This window comes from Galeopterus variegatus, unplaced genomic scaffold, assembly GCF_000696425.1.
Source record: "Galeopterus variegatus unplaced genomic scaffold, G_variegatus-3.0.2 Scaffold2898, whole genome shotgun sequence".
Lineage (NCBI taxonomy): Eukaryota > Metazoa > Chordata > Mammalia > Dermoptera > Cynocephalidae > Galeopterus > Galeopterus variegatus.
Window position 1 is genome coordinate 30,850 of NW_007729009.1, and position 11,819 is coordinate 42,668.

Below are 11,819 nucleotides of genomic sequence, written 5' to 3' on the forward strand. Positions count from 1 at the left end.
ATAATCAGTAGTTCATTCCTTTTTATCGCTGAGTAGTGTTCCACTGAGCAGATAGACCTACTCGCCATGATGGACATTTGGGTTGTTTCCAGTTTGGGGTTATTATGAATAACGCTGCTATGAACATTCTTGTACCAGTGTTTGTGCGGACACGTTTTCATTTCTCTTCAGTAAATGCCTAGGAGTGGAATTCTTGGGTCATATACTAAATGTATATTTAACTTTACAAGAACATGCCCTACAGTTTTGCAGTGTTATTGTGCCATTTGGACTCCCAACATCAACTATGAGAACTGCAGTTGCCAGCACCTGATATTGTCAATCTTTTAAAACTTTTACACAGAATGGTTTCCTTTTCATGCTTTCAGGAGATTTTCCTCTACCTGACATTATCCCTTATTAACTTTTTTGTTCTTGAATTGTAGGGCCAGTGTTGTTTCTAACCTCAACAAACAGTTACATAAAAGTCATCAGTAAGAGAAGATTAAAATTCTTTGCTCTCTGGAATTATTTGTGTATTCAAAGTTTCAGTGTGGGCTGGCTGGTTAGCTCAGTTGGTTAGAGCATGGTGTTATAACACCAAGGTCATGGCTTCAGGTCCCCACACCTGCGAGCCACCAAAAAAAAAAGAAGAAGAAAAAGGCAAAGAGTCAGTGTGGCTTCCCCTTCAAGAAGGCAAACTGAGCTACTGATAACCAGGGTCTGTACTAGCCTATAAGGGCCTTTGGGTAGATTTCATTTTAAAGGCATCCCCTCTAGGTAAACCCATCCATCTGGGTTGCAGTCTGATGATCACAGCAAGCCTCTGATTACACCACTGCCCCTAGCTGGCCTCCTAATAATAGCTCATATGTGCTTGGTTCTGTGCTAGATTCTCTCAAAACATTATCTCAGGGATCCCAACTTCAAATTCCTACAAGACAAGGCAGTATGCTAAATGAGGCAGACTAGGTGGAAGGGAACAGGGAGTGGTGGAGACTCTGACAAAGTCTGAAGGTTGTGGCCAAAGTGTACTCTGGCTGTTTTAGTAGGAAGGGGGGTCCAGTTTGCTACGTTTTCCTGTTTTTCAAAAGAGGCCAGAAATCCCAGTTCTTATGTGAAATCACCCAATTTTTAAATGTAAAAATGAATTTTAGAAAATTAGGCCAGCCCGTGGCTCACTTGGTAGAGTGCGGTGCTGATAACACCAAGGCCACGGGTTCGGATCCTATATAGGGATGGCTGGTTTGCTCACTGGCTGAGCGTGGTGCTGACAACACCAAGCCAAGGGTTGAGATCCCCTTACCAGTCATCTTTTTTAAAAAAAAAAAAAGAAAGAAAATTAAATACAGTGTGGGCCAGATAAAACATATCTGTAGGCTGGCCATTTAGCTCAGTTGGTTAGAGCACAACCTTGTAACACCAAGGTCCAGGGTTCAGATCCTCTTACCTGCCAGCTCCCCCCTCCCAAAAAAGTCCCCCCAAAAGAAAACAAAAACATGTATTTGCAGACTGAGGAATTGACTGGGGGTTCCAAGCAGTGAAGCGGAGCGGGGATTGGAATCTGGGCAGTCTGACCTCCCTTTGAAAAGGTGCCCTCTCTATATATAGCAAAGAAATTAAAAAGCAAAGTTGACAGGAGAGAAACCATCAACAAAAAGATGTCGAAGTTTGGTCAGTTAGCTCAGTTGGTTACAGTGCAATGTAGATAACACTAACATCAAGGGTTCGGATCCCTGTACTGGCCAGCCGCCCCCCAAAAAAGAAAAAAAGAAATGTTGATATATTTCTGAAAGACAGAAAGCAGACAGTAGTGTAGCAGCTAGGACAGAACTCAAGGTGGGGACAATGGAGCCTCAAGGACCTCCAGAGGCTCTGGACCAGAATAAGGGGTCCACAGGGGCCCAGGTTGGGATGGGAGTTCACGGCAAAGCCAGGGGTTAGTCCATTTTTGAAAAAACTGTGCCAGTTGGCTCCCTGCTCTCTCTCCTTGCTCCCCCATGATCTGAGATCACACACACAGATCTCAGGCTGCCCAATGTTCACATACGGGGAAAGCAAAGCAACCTTGGACGTTTGTTCTCTAAAAAAATTGCAGGCAGTGTCTGGGCAGTGCCCGTGCTGTGGTGGTCCTGAGGAAAGCCCTCTCCATTCTGGCATCTGGGAGCGAGCTCCCAGCAGAAAGACAGGCTTCTTCCATGTTAATGAGTGTTGCCCATGAAACAGAGTTCTCAGTCATCCCTGCAACTTGTCTATGTTATATCCATTTGATGAAGTACAAGAAAAAGGAAACTTTTGACCTGGAGGCTAGGTGCATTCTCTTTATTGTAGCTTTGTTCATTGGTTTTCAAAAGAAAAGGATTGTCTTTTCAACAAATGGTGCTGGGACAACTGGAAATCTACATGGAAAAAGATGAATGTAGACCATTACCTCATATCATAATTAACTTAAAAATTAAACATAGGGGCCGGCCTGTGGCTCACTCGGTAGAGTGTGGTGCTGATAACACCAAGGCCATGGGTTCGGATCCCATATAGGGATGGCCGGTTCGCTCATTGTCTGAGCGTGTTGCTGACAACACCAAGTCAAGGGTTAAGATCCCCTTACCGGTCATCTTTTAAAAAAAAAAAAAAGACACCATTAAGGGCCAGCCCGGTGGTGCACTGCTACAGGGCGGCGCTCCCACCGAGGGTTCGGATCCCCCATACAGACCAGCCGCTCACTGGCTGAGCGAGGTGCGGGCGCAACACTGAGGGTTGCGATCCCGTTGCCGGTCCCGGTCCGGTACGGGCGCGACACTGAGGGTTGCAATCCGTTGCCGGTCATGAAAAAAGACAAAAAGGAAAAAAAAAAAAAAAGACACCATTAAGAACATGAAAAGACAAGCTATAGATTGGCAGAAAATATTTGCAAATTATGTATCTGATAAAGGACTTGTATCCAGAATATATATATAGACTTACAATGGATTGACTTACAATTTTTTGACTTTATGATGGTGTGAAAGTGATAAGAATTTACTTCAAATTTTGAATTTTGATCTTTTCCTGGGCTAGCAATATGTGTGTAGGATGCTCTCTCATGATGCTGGCTAGTGGCAGCAAGCCACAACTCCCAGTCAGCCATAGGATCACAAGGGCTGTAACCAACCAATACTGTACAGTGTACTGTATTCAATAAATTACATGAGATATCCAACATTTTATTATAAAATAGGTTTTGTGCTAGATGACTTTGCCCAACTGTAGGCTAATGTAAGTGTTCTGAGCACATTTGAGATAGTCTAGGCTGAGCTATTATGTTTGATAGGTTAAGTGTATTAAATGCATTTTTGACTTATATTTTCAACTTACAATGGGTTTATTATGAAAAACCCTATTGAGAAGCACCTATATGAAGAACACTTAAAATTCAGTAAGACAAACAAACCAATTAAAAATAGACAAAAAATTTGAATAGACATTTCACCAAAGGAGATATACAAATAGGTATAAGCATATGAAACGATGCTCAACATCACTAGCCATTAGGGAAATGCAAATTAAACTCACAATGAGACACCACTTCACACCCACTAGAATGGCTGTTATTCAAACTGACAATGCTGAGGATTACTGGCAAGGACATGAAGAAACTGGAACCCTCGTACATTGCTGGTGCAGATGTAAAATGGTACAGCCACTTTGGAAAACAGGCAGTTTCTTTAAAAATTGAACATTAAAAAAAAAATTAAATTAAACAAACTTACCATGAGACCCAGTACTTCTACAACTAGATTATCCACCCAAGAAAAATGAAAACATACATCCTCATAAGCAAATGATCACAGTAGCATTATCATCGGAAACAATCCAAATATCCATCAACTGATGAATGGATAAACAAAATGTGGTGTATCCATACAATGGAATACTGTTCAGCAATAAACAGTATGCTAAATGAAAGAAGCCAGACACAAAAGACCTTATATTATATAATGTAAAATTTCCAGAAAACAAATCTATAGGTATAGATTAGTAGTTGCCTGGGGTTGGGTGTGGGAACAGAGAGTGACTACAAATAATATACAAGAGATATTTTGGGCGTGATGGGAATGCTTTAAAACTGTGGTGATGGTTGCACAATTCTGTAAATTCACTAAAAACCACTGAATTGTCCACTTAAAAGTGAGGCAGGACAGAATAGGGACACGCCCCAGGGAGGCTGCTCATAGATAGTCAGACTGGATTGGCACTAGATGCCTCCTTGTTTTGCAGTTAATGAACCCATAATGAGCTGACGACAGCTTAACCACCCTACCAATCAAAATGCTACACCTGGAACTTTGTGGTTTCCTAAAACTGCAGCACTTGCTCACTAAGAGGAACAAAAGTACAGAGGACTGCTAGATGGCTTTCCACCCATGATGCTAGACCAGAAAGGACAAAGTTAAGAGAAAAGTGACCCACTGTGCATGACCAAAAACTTCAGAAACTTAGGGATGCATGACAGGAAGCTGATACAACCTTGTATCAGCCTGTTAGGGCTTAATTACCCTAGATCCTCCCCCACAACCAAATATTCCTCCTCTTAGGATAGAGGAACACCTCTGTCCCTGAACAACATATAAACCTTCACCCTAAGAATCCAAGGGTCCTCCTCACTTGTGGAGATGCCTGGGCATCCTTCTTTGTAATAAAGCCCTGTGTGTGGACTGTCTGTCCCTCTTCCTTTCCTTTTGTTGTATGGGTGCTCGCTGTGATGTGGGCTCCTTTCAGTCCCATGAAAGACCAAGAACCTGGAATGGCTGTCCAGTAACAAAAGGGCTGAATTTTATGGTATGTAAATTACACCTCAATAAAGCTGTTAAAAAAAAAAAAAAAAAAAACCTGCAAATTTTGCAGTTAAGCATGTGTGAAAGTTGCTGGTACCAAAATGGAGTCATTCATGAAAGAAGGAGCTCCCATGTGCACGCCTATAATCTGCCTTATCACAAGACATTCCTGCAAATCCCACACACCCACACGTACCTGTAATAGGACTTATTGCAAGAACTTCCTCAAGACTGCAGTGTTCCACATAAGGTGCCTGCACAAGGACACTTACCTAGCAATGCCTGTCTCCACCATGAATAAACGCCAACCCCTGCGAAGAGCTTCTGTGACCTATGGACTTTGTTTCAAAGCAGCTTAGATGGACTTCTTCCCTCTGTGTTTAAAAATCTCCCTTTTGTCCCAACCCCCTTGGATATGCCTATGATCAGTCACAGTACCCACGCCTCAGGTTGCAACCCTCTGCTACTCCCAAATAAGCTAATTTGTTCTGGAGAGCCTGTCTCTGAGTTTCTTTTTAGGTTGACACATGTAAGACTTAAATATGGTAAGAAAATAGACTGTAGATGTTATCCACCTTGACAATGTAAAAGTAAATATATAACTGACGAAAGATGGGAAATGAAAGGGGGGGGGCCCACTAAGATGCTTAGCTCACCTACTTCACAATCAAAAGTTACCAGAATAAAAATACAAGTGGAGAATAAAATTTTGGCTGGCAAGTTAGCTCAGGTGGTTAGAGCACAGCCTTATAACACCAAGGTCATGGGTTCTGATCCTGTCCAGGCCAGAAGAAGTGGAGCACAAAATTTAAAGCTACAAAGACAAATAAGTGATAATCTTTAAAAAAAGTATAAATGTTAAAAATTGGTGGAGTGGTGAAGCAGGGAATATGCAGTGAGCTTAATACCATTTTTCATAACAGACTGACGGATGATTCTGAACTTCTCTCTTTCTCTCTCATCTAATTGCATCATCTTCTCAGTTGCCCAGCTGCCCTCTGGGCCACAGGTGGGTGAAGTGTAAGGTGAAGTTACATGGGCTTTTTGGTATACAGTTGGCCCTCCTATCCACGGATTCAAGCAAGCATGGATCGAAAATATTAAAAAAACAAAAAACACAAAAATGAATAAAAAATAATACAATATAAAAACTATTTACATAGCATTTACCTTGTATTAGGTATTATGAGTAATTTAGAGATGACTTAAAGTACAGGGGAGGATGCATGTAGGTTATATGCAAATACTATTTCGTTTTATTTTTTTATTTTCTATTTTATTTTATTATTATTATTTTTTCTGACTGGTAAGGGGATCACAACCCTCCGCATGGTGTTGTCTACACCACACTCAGCCAGTGAGCGCACTGGCCACCCCGTATAGGATCCGAACCCACGGCCTCAGCGCTACCAGCACCGCACTCTCCCGAGTGAGCCACGGGGCTGGCCCCTATTTCATTTTATATAAGGGACTTGAGCATCTGTGGGTTTTGATATCCTCAGGGTCCTGAAACCAATCTCCCCTGTGGATACTGAGGGACAACTATATTCTCATTTAAATGTAATGAATATCATGTGTATGCTTTTTAAAAAAATGAATAAACAAGACAGCACAATGTCACTATAGTTCACAAAAATGCCATCTATGAGAACTCAAATACACTCCCGCTGGTACAACCACTTTGGAAAATACGTACTTGGGCATTTTTTGTTGAAGTTGAAAATGTGCCTGCTCCATGACCCAGCTATTCCACCCAAGAGCCAGGAAACACACACAAGAATATTCATGGCAGGACTGTTCCTAACAGCTCCAGATTGGAAATGTCCTAGATGCCCATCCACCGTACCACGTATAAATAAATTAAGGTAGAGTCATAGAGTGGAATACTACATCACAGTCAGAAGGGACAAATGACAAGTACCCGCAAGAACATGGATGAATCTCAAAAGCATAATTTTGGCCAAACACAACAAAGCACTTAAGAGTCTGAGCCCCAGGATGGCCATACAGCCTTGGGTTGCCTGGGCTACACCTATTGTCCCAGGGTAATTAGGGTAATTATTAATAGTGACCCCTATTACTTCCAAAATTTCGTGGTTTTGGATTATAAATGTTATGCTTACCCTAATAGTTCTATTCTTAGAAAGCTCACAGACAGGTTAAACTAGTTGATATGGCTTACAAATGCATATATAAGTGCTAAAGCCACATTTAACAAAGCAAGATAGGGAGATGGGTATCAGAAAAGTCAGGATGGTGGGGTCTCTGGGGAGGGTCCGGGAGGGGAGAGCTATTAACTGGAAGGAGCACACAGGGAGGCATCTGGGGCTGGCAATGTTCTCATTGCTGACTGGATACTAGTGATATGGACATTTGCTTTATGATTCTTCATTAAATTGTACATATATGTTTTATGTACTTTTCTGTATGGATGTTGTATTTTGCAATTAAAAAAAAAATGTTATCGATGAATAGCATGATTGTGTAAGCCAGAGAAGCAAATAGTCTAATTGTATCTTAGTGCAAACACAATTTAAAAAAAAATGTTACCGATGAATAGCATGATTGTGTAAGCCAGAGAAGCAAATAGTCTAATTGTATCTTAGTGCAAATAATAATAATTCACATTTGTTGAATGCTTTCTTTGTTCCAGGCATGCTGGAAAATTCTTTAGGTACGTCATCTTACTCCCAGGAGGCAGCATGGACATTTCCAGACAAGAGGGCATCACAGAGCTAGAAAAAGACATCAGTTTTGTGGATTTGCTGGTGACAGCATAAAAAGGAGGCAGCACTGGGGAGAGGTTAAATGGTGCTGGTCCTACAATCAGCCCTGGGTTCTGCCCCAGCCTTAAACTCTAATTTTTTTGTGACCTTGGGCAAATGGCTTTCCCTCTCAGAGTGTGAGATTTCCACTGTATAAAATGGAAAATGTGCAAGTCTACATTTTCTATTCATAATCCCAAATTTATTTATTTATTTATTTTATTTTTATTATGATCATTTTGTCACATTTATTGCAGATATTTCCCCCAGCATATCAATTGCCTTTTGATAAATTCCTCCATCATTTTAATGTAGAAAGCCCTTCTCCACCCAGAAATTTGATAAATACTCCATTTCATTTTCTTCACGTGTTTTTGGTTTGTCTTCTTTCTTTCTTGTTTAAAAAAAAAATTTTTTACCTCTTTATTCCATCTGGAATTCATTTTAGGACCCAGTGTGAAGTGTGGCTCTAAATTATTTTCCTCCCAATACTTAGACAGCTGTCCCTGCACTGTTGCTTGAGTGACTAATGCTTCCTTTGCACTCATAATCCCAAATTTAAAAGTGCTGAAAACTGGAAAGTTTCCCCAGCCCCTTTGGTGGCAGAAATTGACAGGAAAAGACAAGAGGTTTTGCGTAGTCTTCAGGTATTCCACTGAGTGTGAACATGCATTTCACCAAAGAAACATTAGTGTGTTTAATCACATTATGCTCCCCAGGCCCACTAGGGGTTTTATGTAATGTATGGTATAGGCTTGTACTATATTTTAAAAGTCTGGATTCCCAAATGCATCTGGCCCCAAGAGTTTTAGGTAAGAGACTATTGATCTGTAATAACTCCTACCCCTCACAGTTATGGGAAAAAAATCAATGAGATCAGGGCCTGACCCTTGACAAATATTAGCTGCCACTGTGAGCATGTTACTATGATTACTAGCAAGCACCCAGCTATGGGATTGGAGGAGTCCACGTGTGCACCTCCTTATGTCAGAATCATATGGAGCAACATTCAAACAAGGACTAGAGGAATGTGGGATAAGGGGGGACATGCTTAGGAATTAATGAGACAAAACACAGCAGGACAAAAACTGTCTCTATGGCAACATCAAGCCATTTGATGAATTTGAAAAAGGAAAGGAAAATGCCAAGTTCAAAATCTATCCCTAGAAAAAAGAGTAGAAGGAAGAGCCCAACAGCAGTTACGATGTAGTTATTCATAGGTGAACAGATTATGGCAGTTAAGAAAATTCCTTCACAAAATACTAACAGCTACAGTTAACGGAGCACTTAGTTTGCTCTAGGTATCTGGGAAGTGCTTTACAAAATCTCATGGAGGCATCACAAACAACCCAAGAGGTAGGTGCTATTTTTCACATGGGGAAACTGAGGCTTGGGGGAGGGAAGCAATGTGCCCAAGGTCACCTGGCAAGTAAGTGACAGAGCCGTGTCAAAGACAAAATTACAACAAATTGAATTATAGATCTAATTGGCTTTCATTTGTGATTCATGATGGGACATCATTCATTCTACAAAATAGAATGAGAGTTCCCACCGGACAATGCAGAAGAGAGGGTTTTGCTGGTGGGAACAGGAAACAGAACAATAGGGAAAAAGGTGATTGGTTAACATCGGGTTATTTTTTTTTGTAAGGATTAAAGCAGAGAGGACTTCCTTATTATGCTGACTCTGGTAGATTGGAATCTCCTGTTTTTAGGAAAAACTTGTCTGTTTTGGGATTTATTTGCTTCCTTAGGTTTCAGTTTGATTATGTGGCATTTAGCATGAGTGACTCCATTTTGGTTTGGTCTGGTCTGTTGCAGCCTCTCATGCAGAAAGAAGCTCAGTCCAAAACAATGGCCTACCACAATTTTGTTTAACAGCCGGGATTTGAATCCTGGTGTATAAGACTCCAGAGTTAGTGCCACTGTGCTCATCTCTTCTCCTTCTTCATTTCTAGATCATGTTACTTTTATGCTTCACGTTTTACATTGTTCTTTCTCTTTTAGATAAACTCTTAAATACTTCAACGTGCATCTTCTAAGAAAGAATAAGGGCATTCTACAGGTATACACTGTGACTTAATGCCGCTAAGAGAAATTCATCCTGCCATCTTAATACCCAGGTCCATGAACAATATAAAGAAGATCTTATAAGATCTTATATTTATAGCTATTTCTTCCTAAAAAGGTCCCCACCCAGGCTCAAACACTGCTGGGGGTGGTCAGTCTCCTTAATCTCTTTTAATTTAAAACACTGCTCCTGCCTTTTCCATTTTTTAATTTAATTTAATTTAATTAATTAATTTATTTTTTTAAAGATGACCGGTAAGGGGATCTTAACCCTTGGCTTGGCATTGTCAGCACCACGCTCAGCCCGTGAGCGAACCATCCATCCCTATATGGGATCCGAACCTGTGGCCTTGGGGTCGGCCCCTCTTTTCCGTTTTTTAAAAGAGATTATATTACTTTTATCATAGGAAAAACATTTAGGCAGACTCATTTCTATTTGATTTGTGAGCCATATGTATAACTTGATTGGATAAAAAACTAATATTTAAATAAATACAAAAACCTTATTTAAAAAAAATTTTTTTTTCTGCGCACCAGTTTCTAAGCTGTAAAAATGTCTTTTTAAGCAGACGTCTTCGCCAGATCTTACAAAAAGGGGAGTCAACGAATACTGTACATATTTAATGGACCAAGAATATAAGTTTTAAAAAAATTATTTTGTTAGAAAAGTAGCCAGTATAGAAAGTAAAAGTCATGCCATGATTATATAGGGAGGCGATTATATAGAGAAGGCAGAAACTGGAGATGATGGAAGTTGTCTATTTTTAGCAAGAAATCAATGGACATTGTCCAAAAGTTAATAAACTAAGAAATAACAATTCAAGTATTTGCTCTAAGGACTGGAAAAGTAACTAGAGGAACAAAAAGGAGAAAAAGCTAAAAACGATGCACCAGCGATCACAAGTTACTTTTGTCATTTTTGAAAAGCAATTATAAAAAAGTTTTAATTGGCTGCCTGGGGGGAGGGGGGGGGACTAATGTTGAAAACACTTGTTTTTTATACAAAGTTCTGTCTGTCCTGTCTTTTATTCACGTGTATTAACTGGTACTTTTAAAAAGTTATTTATTCAAAAACCAGATTCGTAATATTTCAGTCTTTCAAAATATGGAGTAAACAGATGCTGTCTAAAGTTGAAGAAACAACGCACAGAGCGTTAAGAAATATTCCTGAACTTAGAAGAACAAATTTTAAATTGAGAGCAGCGGCCGCAACTAAACACATCATGTTCCCAAGTCGCTAAATCAAGTAATGGTCCTCGAAGACTCTGATTCTCAGATTTTGCGAAGGGGCTGCCAGCCAGAAGACATAAAACCCAGCAAGGGTAGAAAGCAGTTTGGCCTTCCACAGGCTGCTGGGCACACGTGTTGGCCTGGAGCGCTTTGAAGGGCTATTAATGGTGGCCGCTGCGGACGAGAAGCGGACGGAGAGGCGTGGGCGTTAGAAGCCCGGGTTTACAAGCGAAGCCCTGTCGGTACGATCTGGGGCTTTCTAACGTGCGTTTGTAGGAGCCTCGGAGGGCCCAGAAAGGGGCGCTGGGGTCACGGGACTCGCGGGGATCCGCTCCTCCGGGCAGCGCTTGGGGGCCAGACTCCTTCCCCAGATCCCCAGCTGCGGACGAGGACCGTCCGCTTGGGTCGCCGCCTGGGTCCTTACCTGTCCCGGCTCTCACCTGGCGGCCTGCTCGGAGGCGGCGGCAGGCTAAGATTCCCCTTCCCCGCTCTGTTCTGGGGGGCAGTCAGGGGGCTCCCCGGGATCGGCCCGGCCCAGGGAGCCCCGAGACCGGCGGTCTGGGCGGCAGGTCCTCTTCCGGGGGAGCGGCGGCTTAAGCCCGGAGGGCGCCTTGGCCGGCGGCTGTGAGACCGGGCGAGAGAGCGGGAGAGGCCGCCCCGCCCGCGGACGGCTGCGCGGGACCGGCCGGGGGCGGGGCCGGGATCTGGGAGGGCGGCAGGCGCCGAGCGGGAGGACGCAGCTGCCGCCACGCGGGCGGGGAGGGGACCCGGGGACCCGCCCCTGGGAGACCCTCGCTTTCCCTATGCGGCTACCTGCGATTTGAGACCCGGTCCCGGGGCGCACACGCTGGGCACTTCCTGTGCGCGAGTCCCACCTCCCGACATCCCTCCGCGTGGGCCTGCTCCTAGTCCGCCTCCCCCCAAATCCTGTTTCCTTCTCATTCAGGCCTCCACCGTTCGGA

The 11,819-nt window shown here is 42.5% G+C and overlaps 1 protein-coding gene across 1 annotated transcript in view; it reads right to left on the reverse strand.

Annotated features, from left to right (window-relative positions):
• Positions 1-11,526, reverse strand: part of FBXO17 (F-box protein 17) — a 30,274-nt gene extending 18,748 nt beyond the window's left edge. The window contains exon 1 of the mRNA XM_008583374.1: positions 11,298-11,526. The gene's annotated coding sequence lies outside the window, so the exon portion shown is untranslated. The remainder of the gene's footprint in view (positions 1-11,297) is intronic.
• Positions 11,527-11,819: the final 293 nt, after the last annotated feature.